The following is an 8,360-nucleotide window of genomic DNA, read 5'->3' on the forward strand; positions in this document are numbered from 1 at the left end:
ATCGTCAAATTAACTACTTGGCTACTTGTTGACGGGACTGAGTAAAAAGGGTAGCTGTATTTAACTGTATTCTCCATCACTTACTTTTCAAACAGAAGAAAGAATGGCCGCTCAATTATAAGAACATTGTCCCTCTGACCATGGTGGACTGTGTGGTAGGGCACTGGGATGGGAACCTGGCTACAAGGGCGGATTTTTCTGAGTTGAGTGACTGTGGGAAAATCTCCCTCCTCTATTCAGACATTTTTCCCTTCTTTTCATATAATGAGGAGAGGGACTGATGAAGGGAACAACAGAAAAAGAACAATTACAGGCAAAGAGACGGCACAACCACTCAAAACTCAATAATGCTCTTTAGAAGGGTTAATCATTTTAGGAAGGGGTCTGAAGACAAGCCTTTTTAGTTTAATTCATCTGTGGGGTGATATTTTTTCCTCCTAAAACAGGAAGGAGACTGTAACACTTGACATGGTTTGACATGCTGAGCAGTTGCTGAATGTTCCCACACAGCAAGGAGCTCTGAAATTAAAAAACTGCTCATTTAATTTGCCTGGCTCAAGAACTGTGATTTTTTTTCTCCCCATTCAGTGTGCAAGAGTTGTGATTTAAAGTGCGTCTATGGACTAAAACACTTGACACTTTTTGCTTATATTTAACATTTTAAACCAAATTGCTGATATTCACATGCTTCAGCTTTCATTTAATGTTTCTATGTGGTTTTGGTCTTTAAATATTTAGGAAAAATATTTGGAAAATATATTTGCACAGACTATATTTATATAATTACTATACTATACTATACTACACTATGACATACTATGATTGATTTTCATTTGAAATGTGAAAACATTTCCCCCCATTTTCAATCTAAAGGTTTTATGTAACAGGAATAAGAACTTTATGATCCTTGCCAGGCCTCGAAATTACAACCTCAGGATAGCAACACATTACATTTCATACAGTGTCAATATTAATTTACATAAACTAAGCCAAAATGCAAAAGCAGTATGATAAGAACTAAGGCCACCTTTACAGCGCCAATAGAAATTATGAGGGTAAGTAGCAGCTGGTGCTGCTAATCAAATGCACTTGATTAATTGATCATAAGCAAGCGTGAGCACCTCTATAAAAGCAGAAGTTTTTGCAGTTTGCTGGTCTGGAGCATTCAGGTGTTTGTTTACACAGTGAAAGAGGAAGTACATCAGCAATGATCTTAGAAAATAATTTGTTGCTGCCCATTAATCTGGGATGGATTCATCATTCCACAATAAAAAAGATTATTGACAAGTGAAAGCCATTCAAGATGGCTGCCAATCTTCTGGAGAGTGGGCGTCCCATTTACCTCAAGGTCAAACCACGCAATGCTTAAAGAAACTGCAAAAACCCAAAAAGTACATCTCAGACACTACAAGCCCACTTAGCATATTGAATGTTTTAGTCCATGACAGTAAAATTATAAAAAGTCTGAACAAGCATGGCTAGTTTGGAAGGGCTTCCAGGACAAAGATTCCGCTCTCTAAAAAGAACATGACAGCACAGTTTAGGATTGCAAATTTGCATCTGAGCAATCTACAAGTATTCTGATGACAGATGAAACCAAAGTGGAGATGTTATGTCATAATGGATCGCATCGTGTTTGAAGAAAATGAAACAAAGAATGTCAGCAGAAACACCTCATACAAGCATGTCAAGCATGGTGATGAAGAGCTGATATTTTGGGCTTGTTTCACAGCTACTAAACCTGAATACCTTGCAGGAATTGAGTGCACCATGAACTCCTATATATAGCAAAGTAATCTTGAGTCAAATGTGAGGCCATCTGTCTGACAGCTAAAGCTTGATGGGAACTTGGTCTTGCAACAGGACAATGACTCAATGACCAACAAATTCACAAAATAGTGGTTGAAAAAGAAAAGAATCTAGGTGTTGTAATGATCCAGAGCTCAACCTGATTAAAATGCTGTAATCAATTTAATATTGTTTTTAAGTGCTTTAGTCAATGCAGTCAGTTTTACTATTTACTGGTTTTCCCTGACTGTAACCGTATTTTGATTAATGACAAAACATGTTTGGACAGCAATGTCGATAAATTGAAATTTTCTTGGACAATATTAGGTCAGATGAGACTCTTTTCACTTTTTTGAGAAAGTCACAGTCGTGCAGTTACATTTGTGACAGTTTCCCACAATGCAAAATACAAGCATGACACAATTTGCAAAGGAAAATAGAGCCAGGTAGTGTTTTTGGACTTTTACAGTTTTAAGCACGTTACAATTTCACATGATGCAAAAAAATGGGCATCTTGTAGTTTTGAAAGTCAGACATAGATGTAGGTAGGTCCATAAAGCTGCAACAGGATGATTTACCAGGATGACCATTACACATTCTGATGTGAGACTGTATTAAAAAAAAAATAAATGAAAAAATGAAAAATACATTTCAACATAAAAAAAAAATCAACAAATCTGTATAAAAAAGTGGCATTTTAGAAAATACCAAAATCACATTTCAAGAGCAGCATCTCAGAAAACACAACAACAAAAGAAAACATAACAATAGACAATCTGACACATGAGCAGGTTCTGTCCATTCACACATTTGTCAAGTTTTCCGAATGTTGTGCCTAACGTTGTTGTGTTTGCACTTTACTTTTCGGGGACTATCGAAAATATTTCTCGAAATAAGTTGTTTTTTTTCTTCCAAAAAGCAGATTTACAAATGACAATGAACTATTCACAACACATTCATGTTCAAATCGTACCTTTAATATCAAGAACTGTTTAAAGTCTTTGAAACGTTTCTCGGTCCTCTCCACTCCTGAACTGCGATTTTCTTCATTGGTTCACAAGAATGTGGACAGGGTGGTGGTGGTGGAGGGATGTGAGTGAAGAGGGCTTGTTGTTGCCTCTTGCTTCAGTCACATCAGCCACCTGCAGGAAAGTAAAAAGGTCTGCTTTTGAGCCTGTGTGCTCCACAGTGGCAGATGATGTTGACAGAGCATGAGACAGAGTAAAGGCCAGACAGGAGGGTCAGGGGAAAGACGGAGCACAATACAGAGAGACAAGTGGATTGCGGTTGGAAGCTTTTGTCTCATTTTACTCAGAGAGGGATAATTAAATGTATTCCTTTCTTGTAGGCTTGAGACTGAGCTTCCTACTGACTGGCAGATTGTTTGGACTCACTGCTTTTGAATAATCATCATAAAAAAAATATCACAGTGCAGCAAATTGTTAATTTCACTATAGTTTGATAAGACCACGGGACTGATTTTTGTCAGATTTTACTTTCACACAGTGATGCTTGTTAACATGTTCCTAGTGACAGGATCTCCAACGTGATTACAAATCATCCTGAGAAAAGTGTGAATGTTATTTCTAATATTCATGGTAACTGTTATGGCTATTGAAATATTTTACTCAAAATAAAAAAAAAAAAACTGCTAATTTATAGATAGTACAAGAGGGAAAGTCAGGAGTCTTCGATAGTCATAAATTGTCCGGCTACCATGGAAGTTGGTTCTTATTTCTGTGTCATGTACCTTTTTAAATACCGTAGTTGTTTGGGTCATAACAGTAAAGAGCTCACAAGTCATGAAAACCATTAGAAATTCCTTTGGGAAAGGAATACCTTCTTGAAATCTAATGGAAATCCAGATTTCTAATAGATGACAAAATATATGCTAATAATAGCTACAAAAAACAAAGTACAGCTGAATTTGTACTTTGGAATTGGTTTGGCTTCAACACTCTGGCTATGGGCAAGCTAAAGTTTGACAGGCTGCTGGTGCTAAATGACAGTTTTACTGCTGTCTATCAGTAGGTGATATGGCTTTTTTAATTTTTTTTTCTAAAACCATAAACAGCATGTGAATAATGAATGTAACCCCTATTGCATCACACACTGGTTTATGGATCACCATGTCAATCTCCTGAGTATTCTATTAGGCTAATTTAAGATGAACTGCACCTCCAGTAAGTAATACTTAAAAAGGCAGCAGTAGCACCAGATGAGAAAGGGCTCAACCAGAGCCGAACAGTTTCCTCACAGCATTCAGTCTGCACAGGGAGTCACAGAAGCACTTATAGATGGTTATATCTCATTCAATTGCATGGAAATAATGCAAGTATTGCCCAAGTACTGCCTGGCAAAATAACCCAAATCCTGATGAATGGAGGAGGACATGCCTAGGAGGCAAAGTAGAAACAAAATGGAGCGAAAGGAGAAGGAAGATTAAACTATTTTTCCCCTTGATCGTAATGGGAAGTGTGACATCACTGGCAGAGAAAATGGATGGGCTTAGAACCCTGACAGGCACGCAGCAGGAATGTTGAGAGGGCAATACTATTTGTTTCAGCAAGACATGGCTGCAGAAATGACTGTTAACTCCTTGCTTCAGCTTTCAGACTCTACATGCAGACAGAGAAAAAACAGTAAAGGATGAAGGATTGCAATGCTTGATAACAATAGATAGTGTAATACTGGATGTGTCGCTGAAAAGTGTCCGCACTCTGGAACCGTTAGCTTCTATCCACGTTGTCTACTGAGAGAGTTCACCTTTGTTATCTGTTATCTGCTTGGTGTGTATGACACTATTAAGCTTTCACAAAAATGACACCGCAATCCATTCATGGTGATCTCTGAAGATTTCAACCACACTTTTCTGCTACATTTCAGCTTAAGTATTTCAACTGATATTTATTTTGATTCAAATGAACCATGAAAATAGCATAACTACAATCAAAACTCCATTTAAGATAAATCTGAATCATATCATTTCGCAGCTGTATAAAAATGCGCTGAGCTCACCTGTCTCACTCATAAACAGACTGAAAAATATTTGAATAAAGGAAAGAAATACAAGACACCGGCTTTTACTTGATGGTCAGAATGTCCGCAAGGACTTCTTTTTTCATTGCCTTGAAATAACTTGCAACGGTGACCTTCTGTTCTTCAAAGTACCACGCCTACAAGTGGCTGGAAGGACATGCAACCTATATGAGCACTTCTACATCAAAGCTGATGTCATTCTCAAGCCCTGTGTTTTTCAAACCACAAATTCTGGTTGCATGCAAACAAGGCAACTTACAATGACAAAACTTTTTCACTTACTAGTTGGGTTGAGACAGCAACATTACTTGCTTAGAGTTAGAAATCAAAACTACTTGGTTAGGGACAGAAACCAATCATAGTTAGGACTAAAACACGCTATTTTAACATTGCGACCCTTCACCAACCCTTATAACTACTAGAAGTTGCAAACTCTTTGAACGTAATCATTGGCCTATCGACCTGCATGAACGTATATCACAGCCTCGACTATTTTGACATCTGCACATCCCACTTACCAGAAGCTTTTGAGTTAAATGCTTTATAATAAAATCAGTACAACGTTAATACACTATGGTCTCTAACTAAAATATACTGCATGCATCAGTTTAAATGGGATTTTAAAGCATAGAAAAAAATTGTTTAGTTTCTGTATGACATAATTAAGTGCTTCCAGAGCTGCACCCTCTTTGATTTGGTGGAATTTTTGTTTTCTACATTTGCACGATCATAGAGGAAGTCTAAACAATCTAAACAACACGCAATGCGAGGTGATAAACAAAGATTGGCTCTTCTCGGGTCAGGCTCATCTGAAAGAAGACGACTTTTAAATATCCTGCCTTGGTTTCTGAAATCTGAGTTTCACGAGTATAGAGTTGATCCAGCATGATAGAAACAAAACACTTATGGAACAGGAATGCCAATCACAATTCAGCCCCACTCTAAAGCATATACTTCTTTATTATCTTTTGTTACTGTAAATTGATTAATATATTTTTAAATCACTGACATGCTGTCTTTTATAACATATAAATAAATAGTGAAATAGTGAATTAAAATCATGGTGTTGCCAGGTTAAAGTCAGTAATCAATTTAATATTGTTTTTTTAAGTGCTTTAGTACTTAAAAAAAAGTCAGGAGAATAAAAGTCAGACAATAAATGCCTGTAGGAAATTTATAAAAAAATCAATTCGGTGACTGAGATTAAACAAAGGAGCTGGTTTTAGCATGGCAAAACAAAGCAAGCTTGTAAGAAAAATATACTTAGTATTTCACTTTTCACACTGTGGTAAACCGAGGTCTACCAAACTCTAAATGAGTGAATGTGATGAGGAAAACGCCACTCTCAATGTGGCAATGCAACCTCCACTGAAAATTAGGCATGAGTGTAGGCAGGCAGGTTATTGCTTTAAACTACTTCTGATTGTGAAGAGAATTAATGATATGGACAAGGTGCTAAGGATCCTCATGGAGTTATTAACCTGCTTTCACTGTTTCACACTGCTGTTCCAACCAAATGTCCAATAGGCAAGGGGGAGATCCAAGTCTGCAGCACTTGAGCCCCTCCAAGTGAGACCGTTCAATCAGCTTAGTATAGGTTCATGTGCACATATGGGGCCATTCGAGAGGTCTCAGCTTGACATTTGTTCAGATGGTTTTCCATTATACCTGCCTTTGGTTGTCTCTAATCATGTTTTTGAGCTATCTCATATCTCGAGAAGACAACATGAGATGAAACAGCTAGCAAAAACCACAAAGCAAAATTTACAGCACAAGTTGTGAAAGATGGCACTTCCACCTGGGTCCACAGAGTTGCAGCTCTGGAGTTTTGAAATGAGACATTATAAAATCACACAATCTGAGAGATAAGAGAATAGTCAGTTCTGTTTTTTCTTTTCCTTTTTCTTATATGTTTAAAATACTTCTCATTCATGCTGACATACAAACTGAGGTTTATCATATTCACTTTTTACATCAGCAAAAGCAGTTTAACAAAAAAACTTCCTCAAGTCAACCTAGTAGTACCATGATGTAAACACACTCACTTACTAATTAAGTTATCGGTATTTTAAAGTAATGAAGTATCATTGGCAAAGCATACTTGAGCATCAAAACTAAAAGTACTCCCTAGCAGTGTAACATATGTACATGATGATTAATTGTGTAATGTATACATTCAATCTGCAAGTCTTCAAAACTTTATTGCATTAACGCAGACAATAACAGAAGTGATTGGTTGATTTGGTACAGTATGCTCTATACTACTTTGCTCAAATGCAAAACGGAAATGGCTATTGTATCAGGTTTGCTGACAATGCGAATAGAATAGTACATACAAACTCATTTAGTGAGCCTTCTCTATTGTTTGTGGCCAACACTTTTATTAACGCCAGTTTGCTGGTTGCCTTAGCACCATAGAAACACAACAAGTTACGATGACACTTTGTCACTCTCTGGTTGGTTTTAGGCAGTATCATCACGTAGTTAGGGCCAGAAATCAAAACTACTTGGGTAGGATGAGAAAACAATCATGACTTTGGCTTAAATACACTCTTTTTACAATGTGACTGTCTCCAGGAATGCCATTTTAATGATGAATGCATCAGCTTGAATGATGTGGGCGTGTTTTGGGATGGACAGTCACAATTAGCATAGTAGAGCTTTTAGCTGCTTTTCTTAAAGGATGGTGCAGGGCAAAACACAAATATTGTTTTTTTTGTTGACAGAAATACATACAAACCAAATCAGTGCTAATGAGTTATTGGCTGGAAATGTACATAAGCAAGTGTCCGTTGCATGCACCATATGTTACAGTAACTTAAAAGCTGACCACATGTCATTGTTGTGTATTCTCTGTGTATTGCACAGAAAAGTGTATAGGTTACAAGTTAAAACAGGATAAAAACTAAAATCTAACATAATTGTTAGATTTAAGTAATAGAATATGTTATCTATTCATGACATTAATCCTCCATATCTATATTGTCAGGGATAATATCAAGACAATGACTTTTGCATCCTCAGCGTTAGCTACAAATGTAAAGTATGTGTGATGACGTAAAAGTATTAAATTACACAAGAACAAACATGTACTGTATGTAAAACCTCACTTAAGTGTGGTGGAATACAATAGCATTCCACCACTGGTCAGTTTTTGGTAAGGAATGACCAGATAGTCAGTGGCCATTTTTAATCTGCCTACGCTGTCCTTTATTCAGCTGAGACAGTACTCAGTAGAGCCTAAACGACTGCAGTGAAGTGCAGTGAGTCAGAGTGCTCCAATCACTCAGCAGTCTTTCCCTGAGAGGCTGTATGTTGATAGTTTCCTTGTTATTACATCCTCAGTCAGAACCATGGAGACCCATCTGAATCATGGCTGTCTGCCAGTACCGGATATATTGAGTGACACGAGATATTTCTGATGCATGATGATCAACAAGGGACAAATGAAAGTGATGTTGTCATCATGGAGTCACTTTATGAAAAGCAGCTCTGGTTTTATAGAGGCCCTGAAAGTAAAGGCTGCTGTAAAT

This window comes from Leuresthes tenuis, unplaced genomic scaffold (genome assembly GCF_036924035.1).
Source record: "Leuresthes tenuis unplaced genomic scaffold, fLeuTen1.0.hap1 SCAF_15, whole genome shotgun sequence".
Taxonomy (NCBI): Eukaryota; Metazoa; Chordata; class Actinopteri; order Atheriniformes; family Atherinopsidae; genus Leuresthes; species Leuresthes tenuis.